Here is a 22,532-nt window from a genome sequence, read left to right as displayed (position 1 = left end):
TCCTCATCCACATCTAAACACAGCAATGCACAAAACAAAATTTTTGTTTTCCTGCCATTATTACTTCTTTGAATGCTACATTGGATTAGGATAAGGACATTTTTCCTCATCCAGACAGGCCTCTCAAGCGTCTTTGGTAGACCTTCCATTAATATGCAACTTGGTGTCATCCAGAATAAAATTATCATCTACCGCAGGGTCTGTGAAACAAAATTACAAGCCACAGATGACCCAGAGGCTGTAAATTATCCACCTCCCAATTAAGTAGAACAAAACAGGGCACATCCAAGAAGCTGTCACATACATATGATGCTACAATGAACTACAGTGCTCTGACTGTAACCAAACACAGCACAAGGATATTGTAAAACAATTCCATAAAGAACTGCACAAACAGGAGCACAAATAATTACAAATACTAAACAGACTCATAGCATTTTTTAAAATCCAACAGAACTTTCAAAACTGAAGCCAAGTCACATCCCTATTGGCAGTGATCTTAATGTTTGAAGATTATGCTAGATCTTAACAGAATTGGGAAATTGCAATTGCTCAGCAAACCCAAAAGGAATTAAATCCATTAATAGGCATGAATCCCAAGAGTCACTTGCATTTCTGTTCAGTGTGTTGTCACACACTCCATCCAAACAGGTGTTGGGCATGGCATTAACAACAGGAATTTAAATTCTAAAGTAGTCAAAATTGTTTTTATTTAAATTCAGTTATTCTTTGCTGGAAAGAACTAACCATCAACAGCAAAATTTTCCTTAGATGGGACTATGTAGCTGAAATTACATTTAGGAAAAAAATCAGAACAAAAGGGATTATGTTGTTCTTTGTCTCATAACGACTCCTTATTTCTAACTTTATTTTCAGAAAACAGCCATACAAATAAAGACAACAAAAGAAACAAAATACATTCAAATAATTCTAAAAACGTAAGCTGAGACTGCCTTTCACTATTGATCTCCTAGGGCTTTCAGATTCATTTTACAGAATAATTCAAAGCTAGACTGACTTTATGCCTGAAATTCTTTTGTGGAGCTCCCTGCTTCTTACAGTGACCAGTTATTTCTAATCCTGTGTTTGATCTGCCTGTTTTGCAAGCTCTAATGTACAAAAGTACCCTTACCCAATGTTAATCCCAAAATAATACACTCAACCACCAAAATTAATACACTCAGGGCTGTCTAACTCAAGCCCAGCACTGGAGGGGGTACCCAGACATTGACCTGGAATATGGCTTGAACCCAGAGGGGCTGGAACAAGATGGTCTTGGGCTATGAAAAGCCTATATTTTACCATTAATATATTTTGTGCCTCTGCCTCTGTCCCTTATTTCTAATCAGATGTCAAAGCAGAATGCTTTTCTCCTGAATTTAGGAGCAGTCTGTATTTGTCACCTCTTTAGCCAAACAAGGCTTTATTCTGTAAGACACAAGGATGCTGGAAGTGAAAACACCAATTAAAACCATCAGGCCCCGGCCTCAGTGACCAAGAGACTCAGGATGTCGTGTGGGCAAGAAGCATTGATGTGTTTATAAAGTCAATGATACTAGTAAGTTATTGCATTAGGATTAATTTACTTTTCCAATATCACTCGATATTTTTTCCTATCCTTCTCTCTCTTTCAAAGAGACCATAACAGGAGTCTTTGGAACTTGGTGATCAACTTAAATGAACTCAGGTTCCCTCAACAACTTAATCAGACACATGCTCTCAAATTCGAGTAACACTTTTTTCATCTTGTTTCAGAGCTGCTGACTCATTTTACTTCCAGATTCAACCATTCTTTAGTGCATCTGTTCCTGGTCACAGCATCTGCAAATTTCTGGAAAATTAAATGGACAATGAGCTCTTCTCTGACATTGATCCAGTCAGCTGTGCTACCAGCTGTCCTTGCTTATTTGGGTCCCTTTTTTTTCTTTTTTTTTCTTTTTTTTCTTCTTTTTTTTTTTTGGGGGGGGGGGTGGTGGGTCAGGGAAAGGATGGGGTGTTTTTGAGCAATGTGGTTCTACAAAAGCTCATCCAGGAACACAGTAATGAGAAGATTCACTCTGATAGCAAGGAAACAAATTAAAGAGTGAGCATTGCAGACTGAGCCAGAGGCTGGGAAAGTTGATGAGAACTGCTCTTCTGTTGCCCACTGCTTCCTGCATTTTGTATTAGGTCATTAATGATCTTCAGTTGATGTTGGTTGAATGACACAATAAAATATCCACTGAGCTTTAGAGTCAAACTGCATGGAACTGATTATTTTAATGGATTCTATTCCCTATGTATCATGGGGAATCAGTAAAGAAAAAGGAAATCCCTAACAGTGAAAGGAAAACCTTAATTTAGTGAAGTGCAAGAAACTTCTCTCACAAGTACAGCTGTAAACAGGCTCGAGGTTGTATATCTATGACTAGTGTGGCCCTACAAGCTTTGGCCTAACACTCCAAAAAAGTGTTTTGCAAGATGTTGTCTAAGGAGAAGGAAATTACTCATAGAGCTTAGAAAGTTTTCTTTAGAGCTCAACCCGTAGGACAATTAGATCTCAGAACACCTCAGGGGGCTGCTGCCAACAGAGGCTTGATTTGCTGTCCATCATCAGCTTGCTGTATTTTCTTGGAAACTGTTCCTTTCAGGCTAACTCATTATTTTATATACACCCTGAGGTGACGTGTATCTACTGTAAGAGCAACTAGGAAAGGATATTGTGACTGAAGAGATGTGGTACAAAGTTTTGGTAAAGTATCTTTCTGAGTTTTGGAATAAATCTCTTGTATTTCAAGGGCAGAATCAGACTGGTTTTAGACCATCCCTCTTGCTATTTAATTTCTTTGGTCAAAAAGGAATCACCAGCTTTGAGGGATCTATTTCAGTTTGGCCATTACAACCTGGCTACTGAATAGCCACCAACACAGTTGTATATAAGGACATGTCCACCTTCATCTTTTCTTATCTTCCAAGGACAGTCCATCTGTTGAAAAGAAAGGGACCTGAATAGGAATACCAACACCTTGACATTTTTGGAGGCTGGGATCTCAAACCAACTTTTGCTGCTCTTTCTGCATTCTGTCTGCCCCCGTGTTGTGTGGAAATTAGAAGGCCATCGTCCTTTAAGCAAGACTGTGTTGAACCCAAACGCATAATGCTAAACTATTACGGCTGCTAGGAACTAAAAATTCTTGTCTCTCACTGAGTGTTAACAACAGCCACAGCACAATGAGCACAGTTTTACATAATGGTAATCCCACAGAGTACACCAGGCACCTATCACAGATGTAGATGTAATCCAGAGTTGGGAAAAAATCAGGTAAAAAAAACCCCCAAGACACCTGAAAAAATTTTATAATACACCACTTCCAGGCAGAAACCTAGCATTAGATTTCATAGATAGTCTAAAGTAGGAGAAGTGGCAAGAAATCTTCCAGATTACTCTGTGTAGACATTCCCATATACATGGAAAATAAATTCCCATATATTTCAAAAGCTAGCAATGCACGAAGTGATGAAACTGAAGTCTGCCTTCTGCTTGGGTTCCAGTATGCAGAAGCAAGTGTTTCCTGATTTAGTTCCCTGTTCTTCAGATGGTGTTTTTCATCCCTACGTCTTCTTTCTTTCTCTTCTACCTCCTGCCTTTTTTTCTATTGTTGTTCTTGGTTTTGCTCTGTCCCTCCTAGTGATACCTGTGCTGTAAATATCACCTGGAAAGTCACATCAGAGCAGCTTCTTAACACCACAGGAGATAGGGAAAGGAATACTTCCCGTGCAGACAAACTGGTTTTGCCAGCTCTGTAACAGGCAGAAATACAATCCTTCTTGTAGAATACACAACATGGCTTGCTTAATACGTGTTTGATTCACATTTCATTAAAATATGCCTATGTAACAATGAAGGAATCCTGTTTTACACTCTATATTTACATGTCTAAAATTACTTTCATTCAACCATAGATTATTATTATTGAAAGACTGTGGGCTTTTTCTGTGGGTTAGCTGTCTGGCTGGAATTTTTGTTGTTTAGTAAAGCAAAAACCCTCTTGCAGCATTTAAGCTAAAGCTACAGAAAGATCTAACAGAAAACAAACATTAGTCTGGCAAACACAAGTATTCATACAAACTTTGCCTGAAAATCCCCTCAGTCTAATCAGGGAGCAAAAATAACACCATTTTTCCAGGGGTGGTGTTAGATTCCAAACAAAAGTTGTTGGATGATGTTATTGGCTGAATAAAATGACTAAAATAATAATACCTGTTGGAGACATTTGTCAGGCTATGAGATTTTCCAGTAAGGCAGAAAAAAAAGAGAGGTTACAAATTATTCATTACCAGTTCTTTCATACAGGTCTATAGTAGCCTGGCACTTAGTGTTACCTTGACACACAACGCCGTTTGTGACAAGGTGATTTAGTACTAAATCCACAGTGGGTTTGTCTAGTACCCAAAAATTTATACTACATTACCAAGGGAAGGGTCTTTGTCTTTCTCAGCATGCTGAGAGCACCACGGATACTTCTGCTGCTCCTGAATGCTAATGTTAAACAACAGCATTTATTCAGGATAAGGTCAATGCTTAGAGACCATTCCAGAAATGTTCACAGACTCTCCTCCCCTGACCTGACACCAGTGCATTTGCCTGCAGATACTGTGTCACCAAATGTCAGCCTGTGCAAGCTAACGCAGCACGCAGATTTCCCTATTAGTCACTTGCTGAAGCACTTCATTAAGTAGTCACTTAAACTGCCTCTTATCAGACTCCTGATGGTGTGAATTTACTGGGAATGAGCAGGATTGAGTAATTTAGGCCCAGAGATATTTCCTGAAGCCTTCTAGCTGCCTCCTAGCAATTTAGCCTGTAACATGCAGCCTGCTGCAAAGCTTCTCCTCTAGATATCTTTTTTCCTCTTTTTCTAATTTAAATTAAAAGCTTGGCATTGATACTTGAAGTATAATTAATCTAACCTAGGTAGATAATTGAAACTAGATTCACTGTGAGACATGGACCCAAGTCCAAAGGGAAGTAGGAAATGCTGAAAACTGGCCCTAAAACATAAGGAAGAAATCCTGTTTATTTTGACAAAGCTAAGAGAGCACCTTGATTTCTGTGCCCATAGGGCATATAAGGGGACAATATGAGAGACATTGTGTGTATTGCGCTTGTGGCACCTGTTGCAGCGGGCGATTTCACTTCAAGACTTCTGTCTCACTCCAAAGATCCCATTCTCTCTGTAGATCAAGGCCAATTTACATTGCATGAACATCTCCCCTATTTCGTTCAGAATTTTCCTTCCTCAAGCAACCCGTGCCAGCAGATGCTCCATTGTAAACAAATCATTGTAAACAAAACATAGTTACAGTTTATCCCTATCTTACAGAAACTGAAATTACCTCAGCTTTCTTAAAGATGCAAGTTCATCTGTGCCCCTGACTTTGGATACTTTATTGTTGTATATGATTTCCCCTGATTCACAGCATGTTCTGCATGCCTTTCCCTGCAACTCAAATGCGGTTATTGTGCCTGCCTCTTCTCTCAGGAATGTTTCTTTTCCAGGCAGAGCAACAGTTTCCCCCGTATTTCTGCATCTCTGAGGCATAAGGCTCCCCAGACTGTGTTCATTCTCCCATTCTGATTGTGTTATGTGGTAAGACTGGTAGCTTTACTAACACGGCTAATATGCCTTCAGTGAAATCTGTCTGATATATTCTATGTTTAACATTAAGCTTTATGTCAGTAGAAGGGAGAGATCACCAGCGACAGTTTTCACCAGGCAGTCCAGCTTTATTCTGGTATCTGTCATGAGGGAAAAAAAAACCCATTGTATTTTGTAATTTTAAATGAGATTATTTAAAAGTCCAATAATAAAACGAAGAGGAAAATAAAGCAAAGAGTAAAGACAGAAATAATAAACAGCCTTCCAGGGAAGCTGGGAAAAAAAAGAAAAAAAAAAAAAGAAAAAGGAAGAAAGAGTTGATGAAGCAGAGATGAAAGCAAGGCTGTTCCAGATGCTAGGCATGCTACAGGAGAAAAGGGCTGCAACAACATGCAGACTGCTTGAAAGGGCAAAAAGTTATTCTAAAGTTAAAGTACTCTTCAGGTAGAGGAAAAGAGAAGGAGAATATTAACTAACAGTAACTGAGACTAACTTAGTTTGCCCACCATATTTACAGGAAGCAGGTAAGAAGAATTCAAGATCACTTTAGTTAAGTTGCATTCATGCACGTCATCAAGGTCTTCAAAAAATAACCTTAAACTATCTGGGGGACTCACTGAATGAATCTTCAGTGACTAGTGTGACAAATCATGGAGGGCAGATATCTCACAAGATTAAAGGCAACTGAATATTTATTCAGGTAAAAGAGTTACAAACTGGTCATGCTGTCTTTGAGAGAACATGGAAAGATATTGGGACAAAGTATTGCACATTCTGTTTGCAAGCACTGGAAGATAACAAAGCCTGTTGTCGTAGTGGTTCTATCAAAACTGGACCATATCAAACCAGTCTAATTTCACTGTTTGTCAGAAATATTCTTGTTAGTGAAAAAGTAGCAGAAAGTGTATTTAATAAACATGGACCTTAATGAAGACTATTTTTTTCAGTCTCGTATGATGTTCTCATCAGACACCTAAGAAAATATGGTCAGGTTAAAATTAAAAGAAGACAGGTGCAAAAAAAACCAAACCCAAAACTTCTCAGAAAGCAGTTATGACAGGTTTGTAAACAAAACAGAAAGCGATCTGTCCCAATAGTTCCAGGTGACACTCTTCTAAATGCCTTGAACAGAAGATGGGCTGAACTTTCATGGATGCCTCCCGGCTCAGGAAGACTGAAATCCAAAATTACTTCAACTGCTGGACAAACTAAGCTGAAATTAATATCATGAAATGCAGCAAAGTCCCCCTTGTTGCAAAAAGGATTGGTAGCTTTGCTACTAGATGCTAAATCAGCTGCTGCAGTTTCAGTTCCAAGTCGTGTGCACCCATGGTCTAAGTGAAAGTAATGCTCATTACCTTTGTCCTGGCTTCTGCTAAAACTTCTGGCTTGGAGACTGTTATGGGCACTACCCCTTGCCAGCAAGTCTCACAGCTAAGACATATACTCCCATTGCAATACCATGTTTCTCTTTACTGTCCAAACCTCCTACATATCTCTGTAGCTTCCCTGTCCCACGCTAGCCTCAGTGATCTTGAAAGGTAGCATCAGTTCTTGGCTTCTTCTATACTTGAGCATGTTCACTTTAGTGTAACCCCACTACAGAGATGCTGGAGCAATGGATCTCTTAGAGTAAACTCATTACCCTAAGGTGCTTCTGCTTGAAGTTGAAGCTTATGAGAGAAGAAGGATACAGAGCAGATGACTCCAGGCATAGCTTCTACCTACACTGCGGCACACCAGGATATCTTCATTTTCAAACCAGAATTTATAAATGGTTTCTAGTGAGGTAGACAAACTAGATGCTACAGTGTTTCAATCAAATTGAAGTGATCAAACTGAAGTAGAACAATTTCTGAGTTCAAATTCTGAAGAGCCATTTAGATTCAGTATTATCTTTCTATATTGAAAAGGCCAAATCCTAAAGTCTTTCCTTATTGTTTAATCTGTCTATATTCAGATCCAACAGAGACCAACAGGAATTTAGCTCTCAAAGAATAAGTATAGATTATATTCCTGTTAAGAAAGATTATATAAAATACATCATGGATGTATGACATGCCAAGTATGACAGTTCAATAGCATAGCACACAAAGAGAAGAACATTTCTTTTTCAATTATGCAAAAAGGAGAAAATTAGCATCCAATTGCTTTGCCAGCTTCCTTAGATTCCAATTAGATCTGCTATGCTAACAAGAAACTTGTGCTAAGAACATTTCTCCTTTTTAGCATGCACAATGTGACTTCACATCAAAAACCAGCAGGATCTGGCAGTCAGCAGCACTTTCCTACAGGGAAATATCACACATAGCTGTTTTCTCCGGTGAAACGCAGGCTGGAGGGACTCAATTGTCATAGTGGTTGTTACCACCTATAATTACTTTTAAAGATTCATGTCCTGTAATGATCCAAGACACTCCTGTTATCTCTTTCCAGTGATTGATCTGAAACATCTGTCATCAACACCCACATAGCTAAGAGAGCTATTTTGCTCAGGAACGATAGGGAGAGCAGACATTGTTGTGGAGTTACACTATGTTATGCATGCAAAATCAAAAATGTCACACAGCAGTCTCCAGCTGAAGATTTAATGGCATCTAAATTGAAGCCAGTAGCATTTTGTTTTGCAAGGTGGCAATGTAAACATATTTGTTTACAAGCCTGTTGCTCTGCAGGTCTGATGTGGCAAAGCATCAGCAGAGGATGACAAAGCAGAACCAGTTTCTGATGTCTCCAGCCCTTGCCAAATCACTCCTGATCTGATAGAGAAGGATAGATTCAGAACCTGTCCCTGCTTTGCTAGTTTAGATAATCTGTTAATTACTCTTCCTTCTTATTACTTGACAAAGTCCAACCTCCAGCAATTTGACTGCACAGAGAAACCTCCCATTGACCTCAAAGCATTTGTAGGACAAGCTTTTGAACAGATCCAAAAGTCATTAACCTATATGTATTGAACTTCTTTCTTTGCTTTAATGAACAAAGTATGGCAAGGTATTTGTAGTGTGTAATTAGCAAAGACAAGCTGGCTTCTCCAGATTAAATAATAACTGAAGACCAGATTGTAAACTGAACTCATTAAAGCTATTTGGATTTGCATTACCTTAGAAGCTAGCTCTGATACAAAATTTGGCTTCGGATTCAAACCAGGCTGACACAGCTTAGGGGAAACTGGCACTTGTTTCATTATTTTCCCATTCACCTTTTCACATTATGGAGAGAACAGGGCAGAAATATCTGGACTTGATTGTTTCTGGCCTGGCTGAAAGGTTGGAGCCTTTCACTTGCCCCACAGGTGATTCACGGTCCAGCTTGCAATGGACAGGTACAAATTTGATCAGTTGCACAGAGCTAGTCAGAAGCTGCTATTTGCTGCTGACTGTTGAGATTATTTTAAAAAAATGATTAAAAAATTAAAAATAAACTCCCGAAATGTGCCAGTTTTGTGCATGTGGATTTGTTAGCGTGTGTGTGCGCTCATGAGTATGCATTCAAAATTTTCTTTCCATAAGCGAGAAATCACGAAATGATGAATGAAGAAGTTTCTCTCTGGTTCTGCTCTCTTCCCATTAGTGAGTAGGGAAAACCAAAACAAACAAAAAAGTTAGGAGTACGTTAAAAGTGGAATTGCTTTGGATATTTTTTAATTGGAAAGTACCAGTTTTACTGGGGGGAAAAAAAGAAAAAAAATCAACAGACTTTTCCCTGGCACTGTTTCTCTTTCCCCATCTCCATTTTTAGTATATCAGGTAACTTTCTAGAGAATACTACACATCTGAAGACACAGGGAAATATTAGCTTTGACCTTTGGGGCTTCTCATAGGAACCTGGAATGACAGGCAACAGCCACACTGAAATCCATACTTGCTTTATCCATCATCCACCCTAGACTGCTGGAAGCAAAGAAATCCAGTTCATATAAAATTTACGTAAATGAACAGTATGAGACATTTTCCATCAAAGTTAAAATATTGAGAAAATGTAGGATTTTAAGATGCTTTTACATATTTGCTACTACAAGAAAAGTATACATTTCATACACAAATCACAATATTGTACACTGAAAAGCAAGTAAGTATCAATAAAACAGATTTCTGAAACTTATATGTTTTTATTAAAATTCAAGTAGTGCTGCTGCAGTGGTGTTTCCATTTTAAGCAACTCTTCCCCAAAGCCTTGCCCAAAACGCATGACATCCCTCCAAGTGCCCAGCGTGCCCTGCCGTTCCAGATCATTAGCATGATCCCCACTGACACGCCGTATGGCAGCGAACAGCTCCACTCCCAGCCACGAGCAATACCAAGCTGCTAATGATGCCCTCAGCCCAAAACATGTATTTTATTGAATGCAGTGGGACCTTTCAGTTCTCAGCACGCAGACATCACTGGCAAACAAACACTCAAGGTTGTGTTTTGCTGCTGTGCCCCAGAGAGGCACATATACATTTACACATACATATTCAAAAGCTAACCCTCGTTGAAGCGGGAATACGTTTTGTTTTATTCTGCAGGCTCAAAGTGGCTGCAGAAAGCCACCTGAAGAGGTCAGGGTAGCTTAGGAGAGAGGCTGCAAACGGGTGGAGGGAGGGAGAACTCTCTTCTCGCTGTATTTTGGCTTTGATGTTTTAATATCTAATATTATTGTAAAGAAGCCTGAAATGCGAGGACAGCCTTTTGTAAATATATTTAGCCCATTGAATCATCTCCGTTCCCTACAGCTAGGTCAAATGGTGTGGAAACCCTGAAGCAGCACAAACTACCAGCATGTTAAGCACATTCTTTCTTCTCCCTTACTTGCTCTTTCTCTTTTGCGTTTTTTGTTGTTGTTTTGTTTGTTTTTTATTTCAATTTCAACTATGAATGACCACAGATCAACAGCCAGCAGTTAAACACCTGATGAAGGAACACAGACAGATCAAATGAACTATTAATGGATATATGCACACAGAAGGTTGGCCTCTCCAAAAACTTGAGGGTCAGCTTTCCACATTACAAAACCCCACTGTGGAGACCAGGTATTCAAAACACGTATCAGTCTATCGAAGCAAACAGCTACACAGCAAATTTTCAAGAGTGAGTAACATCTAAAAGGGACAGAAAAAGAACAACTTTACTGTGCGTTTCACCCAATGGGCAAGAAAACCACAGACTAGATAGGCACCAAAACACACTATGATTTTACTCCTCTTAACTGAGCTGGAAGGTTTCAGATTGGGTATGTGGAGGAGACTCTAGTGCTGCCTATGTATTTGAGACTTCCTTTGCTCACCTTTGTTACTTTTTTCCCCCACTTCTAGCAAGGGCCAATCCAGAAGTAACACCTTCCAATCTTTGCAGTGCCATTCAGGGCATTTCTGGGCAAGGTGAAAGGATGCCAGGAGAGCTGTAGTCAGTAGCTCTGCTGTGCTGGGAGTGAGCTTCAGAACAGAGTCTGCATGGGACCTGCCAAAAGTAACACTCTGGATTGTCAGCAGAAATGGGGAGACAATGAAAAAGTATAGATTACCTTTCCACCATCTTTCCCATGCCTGCTGTAAATATGAGGGAACAATCCTTCCTCCATAGCAGTGATCATCAACAATTTATGGTGACAAGGGGAACCTGACTTCATATTACCCACTGCCACATTCTCCTGCAGCTGGGAGGAACAAATAATTCTGAGGATTAAAATGATCACAAAGCTGCTATTTCTTCAAAGCAAAACAAGCCCAGGAAATTGGATGCATCTTGTGGAATCTGAGCTGTTGTGCCCTATAGCCAAAAGTTTCAGTTAAAGTCATCTGTATGGAAATAATGCAGATAACTCTTTTCCCTTCACTGATGCTGAGATATGAGGTGCACATGAGAAGAGGAAACTTCAGAGGGATCAGATTGCTTATGGGCAGTGTTGAGTGCTTTTAAAGCAGGAGATTAGGGAAATTCTTATCAACTGCTGAAAGCAACTCAAGAAACAAAGGCAGTTAAAGGAGTTTATCCTCCAAGCAGGCAAAAGCCAATGAAAGGCAGTTTCCAGACAAGATGAGCATGTAGATGGGTCCTGTTCTCCCTGATTAAGTTGACCAGGAAAGTGAAAAAAGCTATTTTATTTGTTTCGGGCATATTTATTTTCTTGGATGTTGCCGAAATACACATCTGCTCTCTTAAGTAGAAAGAGTATCAGTAACTGTTTGGCTTTTATCATTTTCCTGTTTCTCATGCCATAATCCCCAGGGATCACAGTGCACACCCAGAAAAACATACTTTTAGTGGTATACCTTGAACTGACAAAAAGACTTTGTTTTTTCCTGGCTCCTCCAAACAACACTGTCATATCCACTGTTCATCAGGCACAACAAAAATCCTGTTTTATGGCTGTATCCACACTAACCAGAACTGACACACAAGAGAAGCTGCTCTCCAGTTGTGAAATTATCATGTGCAGATTGATAAGAAAGCTTTGTTTCCAAAAGCATGTGGTAGTGCTTGTCTTTGCCAACAAATGTGCTTTTTTGGCATTTTGCGTGTCAACAAAATACAGTAGGAAGCTTCCGGTGAGACGGTGTGCTAATAGTCTTTTTAGGACTATTTTACTTTTCAATGCTTTTCAAATTGCCTAACATACTGAAGAAGGACGAAGAGGCAACTCTCCACATGAATATTCCAGCCTTTTTAAAAATCAAATATTCCTGAGATTTCTCAACTGAAGATAAAAGGCTGGAAAGTAAAAGGACAAGAAAAAAACCCAACTGATAAGACAAAGACAGATTGCTATGTCTTCTGGCCATTTGGGGTCAAACTGTGTTGTCAATATCCTTAAAAGTCAATAATTTTAATTTATTTGTATTAGAGGGTTATTTAGAGATTTTCTCAACTCAGTTTCTGAATAACCAGCAACTTGTCAGCCATTAAGAAGTTGTTCACAGGATGATTGCAGTAATAGAGATAGTGGGGTTCAAGAGACAGTGGACACACCTTTCCATTGAGTTTTTCACAATACACGAGAGGCCAGTAGCTGTGAAGATCATATAGCTGGAGAAAGCAGGCAGCAGGTTTGCTATGAGAAGCAGCCCTGTTTCTAGTCACTGTTGATTTCTTGCCTGAGGCACGTCAGCCTTTCAGTTTGACTAATGTTGAGTTTTTCTCCCTCTTCCCATGCCCTTTAACCCCCAACCCAAGCACCCCTATTTTCCAGCCATGTCTTTCACCTCCTCTTAGCCACCTTCCCCCGAACCTGCTTTGCAACAGTCACCACCAGGATATGTTCTGCTCTCTCAGACAAATCAAGAGGACAACTTGCCCCAAGTCACTCAACAGACCTCAGCACCCAAGAGGGTTCATCACTACAGCTTCCAGATCTTACGCTACAGCTGCTAGGGCAGGTAAGGGCAGTTTGTGGCTAACAGGACATTTGGCATCATTTGGCAATAGCACTGGTGCTAGGAGAAATGGCACACTGCTTTTCTTAGTATTTTCAAACACCACATTACTTTTCAGCAGGGGAGAAGATGCTGTTCTGTGTTGGCAATAGAGTTAGGTTTATAAACAATATGGAAAAGAAGGCTTATTGGGATTTCCACTGAACAGTCACAAAAGCCAGTGAAAGATAGGTCGGTTCTGTTTAGTGTACCTCATGTTAAGGTCTCATTGGAAGTAGGGAATAACCTTCAAAATTCTGGTAAACAGAAGTGGGCTTAATGTCACCCAACACCAGAGGCTGATCGGTAGACATTTGTTTAAGCATTTTCAAGATCCATTTATAGTTAATAGGCAAATGAATCTCCTAAGACGCAGCTCTGAAAAAAAGCCCCAAACCCCCAACAAAACAAAAAACCCCAACAAACCCACAAAATCCACAGATGTTTCTAAGAGGCCAGATGAAGCTAAGCCAGAGTAGCCATTATTTTATTGACTATCAGTGAGTCTGGGGACACTAGCTCAGATGGAGATCTCTCTCCTGCAAACGCACACAATTAATTCACAGAATCATAGAATGGTCAGGGTTGGAAGGGACCTCTGGAGATCATCTCATACAACCCCCTGCTAAAGCAGGTTCTCCTAGATCAGGTTGCACAAGATTTCATCAAGATGGGTTTTGAATGGCTCTAGAGAAGGAAGCTCCGTGACCCTTCTGGGCAGCCTGTTCCAGTCCTCTGTCACCCTCAAGGTAAAGAAGTTCTTCCTCATATTCAGAAGAATTTCTTGTGTGGCAGTTTGTGCCCATTGCCCCTTGTCCTGCCAATGGGCACCACTGAAAAGAGCCTGGCCCCGTTGTTTTAACACTTGCCTTAAGATATTTGTAGGCACGGGTAAGATCCCCTCTTGGTCTTCTATTCTCCAGGCTAAACAGGCCCAGCTCCCTCAGCCTTTTCTCATGAGAGATGCTCTGATGCCCTAATCATCTTCACAGCCCTCCATTGGACCCTCTCCAGCAGCTCCCTGTCTCTCTTGAACTGGGGAGCCCAGAAATGGACCCAGCGCTCCAGATGCAGCCTTACCAGGGCAGAGGAGAGGGGGAGGATCACCTCCCTTGACCTGCTGGCCATGCTTCTCCTAATGCACCCCAGAAACCCATTGGCTTTCTTGGCCACCAGGGCACACTGCTGGCCCATGGGCAACTTGCTGAGTCATCCAAGACTTCCTCCCACTCATGCCTTTTTGTAAAACACGTCCTGGGATCACATCTTAGACTTGACTTTCAGAATTTTCAACCACTTGAACTTAAAAAGCAAACTACAGAATCAGCTTCTCCCTCCAAAATCAGCTCTGGATGGTTCAGGAACATGATGCTTTGCCTTCTTCCTCTGGTCCAGTCATAGAAAGTGAGCAGAGAGAGACTTCCTTGCTTTTTATGTTGTGACCCTCCGACAGTTATGTGTGGATGTGGAAATAAACAGCTATGGATCTCATTTTTAAAGCTTTCCCTTTCATAATCTACTAACCATTAGTAATATTTCTCACACACAATTATGTGGGGTTTGTGTCACACACATATATACACACAAAAAAACCCCTTTTCCACAGATTAAGGAAGTTGAATTTCTAGTCTATTTAGAATTAAACTGAGTGTGGCTTCAAGTTCTGTCAATCAAAGCTGTGGCAGGTTGTAATCATTGTCCCATTTAATGAGTTAATGTCTGTACAGAGTTTGAACATCTCTGACATTGTATAAATTGAGTGTATTATTATGAATTTATCTCATTTCATGATAAGCTGTACTATTCTCAGTCTTCAGTTTTGATGCATCTCTAAGGCCTTACCTTAATTTAAAAGGTTTCCAAAGAAAGTGATCCTAAAATAATTTCTTAGCATGGATTAAATTTATCCTAGGAAATAAAACAAGAGAAAGCTAACCCAAGTCACCAGTTCTGTTCTGTTACAGAAACAGCTAATAAAACCTCTGAGCTTTACTGGTAAGAAGTTTTTCTTGCTATTACACATGCAACATGTATGCAATTTTCTTGTGTATATAATCACAAGAAATTCATGGTATTTACTATTGTAGATATAACCAAGTATTTTAAGTAAATTCCGTTCCAATATGTCAGAGAGTGCCCCAAAGAAACTTCCAGATCCTATAGCAAGTAGGCAGCTGTAACATCAGGTTACAGGATGATGGCTGGACTGACCTTTGTAGGTGATCTTTTGGGCATCCCATGGGTCTCACCGTCACTCTTATCCACACTTTCCCTCATCAAATCTGGTCACCAGATCACAGGTCAGACTGACCAGTTGTGTTTCTTGTTCCCAGAGAAACAAACTGGACTACAAACACACACAGTAGCATGAGGTGAGAGTTCATTATGCAAGTCCCAATCTGACATGAATAAAATGTAACTGGGCAACATCCTGGCAAAAGCAGCATTCATGTCCCTGATGAAAATGAAACTGAGCCAGCAAATACTAAAGCATTGAGGACTACAGATTTCATCTTGCTGTGCAATTCTTGCAGTTTCTCATTGCAGCACTCTCTTGCACACAGCAAAGAAATGTTTTGATACACAGATAAAATAGCTTTGTGTTGGACATTACTCTTATCTTGGGATTCCTGCATTAGCATTTCATCATGGGGTACTCAAACTCCACACACTAACCAAAAAAAGTATACTCAATTACTTTTATAGCCATTTTTTTAAGCAACCTTTCATTTTCTTCTGATCTCTGTAAATAAATGAATGAATAAAATGTAGATGGTCCTTGCTAATCTGGCAGTATATTCCAGCCTTTGATCTCCATGGAGGAAAGAAGATCAGAAAAGCATGTAATGTATGTCAAAGTCTGACACTGATCATCTTTGCCTTGGCTCCTTCATTTACAAGATTATGTTCACATGGCAAACTTGATGGAGCAGCATTAAATAAGATAAGCCACTAGAGTCTCTTAGAATGCCATGACAGTACCTTTTCATGAAGGTGTGACTCAGAATACGAAGCAGCAAAAACCATATTGAAACTAATTCCAAAAATATGTTCTGGATTTGTTTACTTCCTACTTAAGGTGGATGGAGGGAAAGATGTGGAAACATTATTTTTTTAAATCTTCCAGTCTTGGAATGCAGTTTTTAAAATATTCATCTATGGCTATACATTCATATTGCATCTCCTCACTGAGCTAGGGGAGTCTATTTCTAAAGAAGAGCCAAAGCTCATACATGTTCTTTGCCCCAGGCTAGCTCTCCCTGGGTTTGGGGAGACAGCAATATGAACTAGTCCCATGCTTCAAGAATCCCACCTCAATCCAGCCTGTTCCAAGACTACATCAGCACCAACAAGAAACAAAGATCCCTGCCTTTCCTTTTCATTCTTCCTTACTCCATTACAGAAATAAAAAACTTGAATAAAAGGGCCAAGATCTTCATTAACTTCAAGAGCTCTACAACTTTAAAATCTGGAAACTGAAAAAGATGCATTTTCTCAAAGATTAAATGAGGCTGTGTCTCTGTTTTAGCAGAAAGGAAGCTGCCACAGAAGCCTCTGTCCCTTCTATGGCAGGGATCTCCAGCTCCAGTCTTCTCCAGCCCATAGAAGACCAGCAACCAGTTCAGACCTCCCCCCCAGGTACACCACCACTACCTTTCAGTCTTCCTCTTCATTTCCCAGAACAAAAATCAATGGAATATACCTGAATCGTTAAGACCTCCTGTTTCCAGGTTTCCTACTCATTACTGTGGTCCCTGTTATTAAAAGTTACTGAAGCTTTGTTGCCATATCCTAGTTGTCCTAGTTTATTCTTTGATACTGCGAGTTTAATTTATACTAGGGACACAGTAAAATAGCAATTCCAAATAAATATCTCTCCAACTTGGCTTTCTCTCAGCATGTGGCAAAGCAGGTGGCTGTTCCTATATTATGATCCTCTGAAGTCACAATTCAGTCCATCACTTCAGCTCCAAGACAGTAACACAGCTAATAGATGTCGCACACAAACAGTTATAGTAGCATTTCCTCTAGTGCAATGACTCTTTCAAAAGGGCAAAGGTTGCTGTTGCACAGAACTTAATTATTTTAGGTCCTGTCCCAAGGCTGCATAATGAACTATACTAGAAACTGGGGACTGCCAGAAACAATCCCCTCTTCTCCTCCAGTTTCACACTATCTGACATTACAATTTTCTAACACAAACTAAGAGCTACATGGATATTTTTAATTTAAATATTAATTTAAATAAATAAGTAAAGTTTTCCTTTTCCTTCAAACCACTATCAGAATAAGACAAGACATAAACCAAGTAGGAGGTAGAAAAAGCAGCACCAAACCAATTAGTCACATTATTCACTAGGATACTGATAGATACAGAGTTATTGATGGAAAAAGCATGAAACAAACACCTGATTGAAACAGAAATGCAGTTATTGCTGCAGTGGAACTACGTAGCAAAGTATATGTTAAAAAGTAGCAGGAATGAAGAATTATCACTGAAAGGGAAAGAAAAATTAGGTTCTACTATTACCCCAGATGCAAAATTCAAGTTTAGGAAGATGACAGTGGAGGCAGATTATCACAGCTAGAGGTAGACAGGGATGCAGTATTACATCCGCCTGTCAAATAAACAGTATTTCCTGCAGATGCCTTCAGTTCTGCAGGGTAGTATCTTAGTTCAGCAATCAGCTTAAAAGAAGAGAAATGACCTCTGAAGCATCTAGGTTTTCCCTTCAGAAGAAACAGACCCTTTCTGACTCAACTTAAACATGTAATATGGGGTGAGAACACAGCATGAGCAATTAAAGCTACAGAACCTAAACTGTTACAGTCTGCATCTTTGCTATAGCAAAGATAAGATTTAAAGGCTCGGAGGGCAAGTTAGGCTTTTTGTTGAGGAAGAAAATAATTTTCTTTCCTGACATAATTTTTCACACAAGGCCAATCTAAATATACAGTTTTATTACCATACCATTTACGGTTCTGAAGGAATCAGAAAGCTTACCTACTTGGAAATGATCAATATCTCCTAGTTTCAGAGTTGGAATGGATATTAAAGGGGGGGAAGCACAAAAAAACCAACCAAACAAGAAACTCTGAGAAGAATCTCATGAATTTTCTACCAGCTGCTGTATTTATTTACCCCCCACTATCCTCTCTACAATGCACAGGCCTCTAACACAGGCACAGGAGACAAAAATTGTAGATTACTCTTTGACCCCTGTAGACTTCAATCAATAGAATCACATGTGACCTGAAAATTAAATCTCTGAGGTTTTCATGCATGTGAATGAAAGTGCAAATTCTAGTTCTATTGACAAGGCTATACTCCTGTTGCACAACTATATCACTTCAGCTGAAACAATATTAATATTGACATTTGACAACGGATGTATCACTGGGAGGGGGAAGAGGACACAAGTTAAAATGAGGCAAATCTAATAAACCAATAATGCTGTAGCACTGGGTTCATTCTTTTATAAGCTCTGTTAATGCTTTTTTTTTCATACTACTGAAATATTTTAGAGCATTTTTCTTGCAACACTGAAGTGCAAAGAAATTTTAAATAGCACAAAAGGATACAAACCTAATCAAACGTAGTTTATGCTGTAAATCCACCCAATCATTCTCTTAAGGAAAAACTAAGCATCCATCAAAGTTATATTATTTGTTTATGACTTGCTGTATCCAGCTCTGGAAGGCATACTGTTTCTCTGTTCCAAAGAGCTACTTTTATATGGAAAAACTGCTTGTAGCATCAGCTAGTAGGGTAGGTTCACCTAAGGACAGACTTACCCTATGGCTCTCAGTGGTCTATATGGGAGTCTCAACTTCACTGGAGTATGAAGACAACAAAAGTTGCTTGGCTGCTCTATAACAGTCATTTCTAAAACCCAATAACAAAGGAAAAAGAAATCAAGCTGAAGTAGCCCACCTTGACAGCAGAGCTAGGTGATGCTGAGAAAGCACAAACTATCTTCTGCTGTTACTTAATCATTTACATGATCAGAGATAAACTGCAGAGAGGAGATCCACACTATGGGCTGAGCAGTCATAAGAAGCACTTAAAGCAAGAGATAAAGTTTGAATCAATCTTCATCTTTCTCTGGCTGCTACTGGCACCTCTGACAAGGCTGGATTGAACTTTTCACTTCTTCCTCATCACACACAGCTAGCGACACCTCGGTGAGAACAAACCCTAGGTCAGAAGCTCATCTAACTTGGCCTGCAATATAGAGGGCTGGAGTCAGGGAATAAAATCCAGGACCTTTTCATTATGAGGGCAGTACACCCGTGACTTCTGTCATTCAGATTCAGTCCTGCGAAAAGGGTCCAGCAACATGAAAGGTGAAATGGTATGATGGCCAGGCAGATCCAGCCAACTCATTAGGTAATGATCCACAGACCCCTTTAAAAAAAAAAAACAAAAAAACCTCCATCTGATTTTCCACATCAGAAACGAATTAACAAGTCACAGGAGCACATCATCTAAAGCCCTGACATTAGTATGCATTTTAATAGCTAATTACAACACTTGCACCTTTTATAATTGCCAGCAAAACCCAGACAAAACCTTCTTCTTGAACTCCAGGCCAAGGAAATGAAAACGTGCTGCTATTGCAACTGTGGAAGAGAGGCAGAAGTACAGATTTTCATGTTACCTTTTACTGCGGAATCTACTTGCTGTGGGAATCTGACATTCATTTCAGTCCAGCAGTTTTTCAGAAGAGCTGCTTCTCTTTCTGTTCTGGTGTCACACTCAGTCACACTAACTTATTTAATTATTATTATCAGAAGTGCAAAGGCAGAAATTCAGATATGCTCAGCTTTCAGAGCTTGCATTGTCTTTACCTGGACTGCAACCAGACAGAGCATTCAGAACAAGATTGGGGGGGGAGTGAAAAAGAAGCAAAATTATTTCTGCTTCCTCTCACAGCACTGTCTAACAGATTTTATGATGCCATTGGGTGATGGTGGCAGTTCCTTACATTCCAAGAAGACCTGAGGATATATACAGGTGTCCATCTGCATCAGCTTTGTGGAAATTCCTCTGGAAACTCTCAAAACTCTGTATGTGTATATTTGAAATCCCGGGAAAGGGGAGCAAAGAATATGATGTTTACAGAGTTTGAAATGAATGTTTGTTTTGATATTCATCATTAAAGCTCTGTAATTAGAGTAAAGTCTGTTTTCCTCATGCAAAGGAACATAAAGCAAATATAGCATCAAAGGTTTTACAGAGGAGTTCATATGATTTGGCAGAACTATTGCAGTCAGATTGCCTGTGGATTCACATCTTGAAAGGAATTTCCTGTATTCTTTGTGCTTGCTTGCTCTATCTGATAGGTTAAAAAAAATAAACATATTTAAGATATCCACACTTCCATCATCATCTGATCAAAACTGGCCCGAGTTCAAAGGTAAGCAGGAACACATGCATGCTGTGCTAATGAGTTTAGCTTCCTCAGCTGGAAAGAATCTGATGCTATACCAAAAGTTGCATATAGGGCACTGACACCTTCTAGAGTTTTCATATGCGAACCTTAGCCAGAGGCACCTGCATATAATATCAGGCTTGGAAGTGCTGCACTGAACTGATTTTTTTTTTATTTTTTTTTTTTTAAAGCAAATGGACTCACAGACCAACATCTGCAGCAAAAAAAGGCAGGTTTGCTAAGAATCAAGGTTGTGCATGCCCATGCAGAGAGGGCACAGGATGCAACATATAGTGAGTGAAAATCACATATATAGAGCACTGGTTCACAGCTGGCAAAAGGCATCACTGGGAACTGGCACCATTCAGTTTTCTATCAGGCTCAGATAAAACCAGATTTAAGGTGGGAAAAACAGGGTTTGAATTTTCATCAATCCAGTTAGCCTTGCACGCCTCTCCCTTACACTCAGATAAATACTCTTTTCAAGAATGGTCAAATAGAAAAAGGAGCCAGTATTAAACTCTAGTCATGCCTTACACTGCAGAGAAAATCTAGCCTGTAAATCAGTGCTGTGGTGCTGCAGGAAAGGATATGTTTGAAAGAGAGAAGATGGAGAAATTCACATACTTTGGACAGGAACTTGGAAAGAGAATCTAAAGTCCTGGTACAAATGTCTTATTACTGTCTGGAGCCAGTGTTGAGCTTTCTATAGCTACTGTTTCCAAGCAGGTAAAAGACTGAGGAAGGCATCAAACCTCCCATCAACTGGAGAACTCTGCTTTTTGTGTCCTACTTCCAAACTGGCAGGATTAAAGATACAATCTTGAGGTAGTTGCAGTGTTGGGAAAATACTGGAAATTCTGCCTGTATTGTGAAATGCAAAACCATTTGCCTTGAGTTGTTCACTTTGAAATTTCATTGCCACCACAAACTAAAAAAAATAATGAATAATGGGCATCCCATCCAGGTTTAGGAGAGACAGCAAATATAAATTCCCTTCTCAACACATTTCTGCAGATGTGTTTTTTATGATGAACATCGAAAAAAAGCATCAATGCCACACCTACAGGGTCACATCACAGAATTCCCATGGGACTGCTCTTTCCCCAGGGAGAAGAGCTTTTTCCATTTCGCTGAGGTCATGGAGAAATGAATACCACTAAGCAGAAACACTTAAAATAAAGAAATAAGAGAGGCAGTTCCTTCTCCAGGTGTTCACTGCACCTTTACAAGGGTCTCTGGCTGTGCCAGCCCCGGCGAGGCTGGGTGATGGAAACACAGCTTCACAGCTATACCAGGTTTGATGAAGCCAAAAAAAGGAAGAGGCCAGAAGAACATGGCCACACTACATCCTCCTGTGCCTCCCCTGGCAGAGTACCACATAGGACCTGCTCCCTCCAGGAGCCAGCATAGCACAGGACTGAGCTATAAACCTTACCTGTGGGTGAGACAAGTGGGTGCTATCATAGCTTGTGCTCCACGCTGCTCTGAAAATTTCTTCCTTGGCCAGTCCAGGCACATGCTGTGCCTGCAGCAGGACATAAACCCACATTCTCAGCCCACCGGGGCCAGCAACAGCTGCAGCTCTGGGCATTCACTTAAATGTAACTGCACACAGCTGTGGCAGAAAGAGTATTTTGCTGCCCTTTCCCTCACTGCATTCATTTGCAATACAGGCGGAGTGAAAGTAGGAGCTTTCCAAAGCTTTTTTAACTCTTTTGAGTAGCTCTGGTGTTCCTATTGTTTCTTTATTAGTACTTCCTTCTACCAGTAGTTTGCTGATGCAGGACACCAAGCTGCTTTTTTCATGAGATAGCCTAATTTGATCATAATTTTGAAGGATGGTTCTTCCACTCTAAATTTCAAACCACACAGCAGGCACTTGTATTCACACTTTTCACGTTTGTCTGCCTGTGCATGTGCACACACAGACACACTCATATTTAACTGTCAGAAAATGAGTCATTTTCTATAACATAATTATTAAAAATATAGAAAAAGAGTCAAAAGAGACCTCAGGATGACTACCTCCCCCACCCAGATTCAGGAAGTAAGAATCAGTTA

General features: G+C 40.0%; 1 long non-coding RNA gene across 17 annotated transcripts in view; it reads right to left on the bottom strand.

The window, feature by feature from the left end:
• LOC114012675 (uncharacterized) overlaps positions 1 to 22,075 on the bottom strand; it is a 114,939-nt gene extending 92,864 nt beyond the window's left edge. For 13 of the 17 annotated variants that reach the window (XR_008744769.1, XR_008744757.1, XR_008744766.1 and 10 more), the window contains exon 1: positions 18,829 to 18,994. This is a non-coding gene — a long non-coding RNA (uncharacterized LOC114012675). Of the gene's footprint in view, positions 1 to 18,037; positions 18,147 to 18,828; positions 18,995 to 19,694; positions 19,799 to 21,906 lie in introns of those variants that run through there. The other 4 variants (XR_008744763.1, XR_008744762.1, XR_008744760.1 and 1 more) reach the window with 4 other exon arrangements.
• Positions 22,076 to 22,532: the final 457 nt, after the last annotated feature.

Source organism: Falco peregrinus, chromosome 1 (assembly GCF_023634155.1).
Source record: "Falco peregrinus isolate bFalPer1 chromosome 1, bFalPer1.pri, whole genome shotgun sequence".
Lineage (NCBI taxonomy): Eukaryota > Metazoa > Chordata > Aves > Falconiformes > Falconidae > Falco > Falco peregrinus.
Note: the sequence above shows the minus strand (reverse complement) of the source record. Positions and strands in the feature narration are given on the sequence as shown.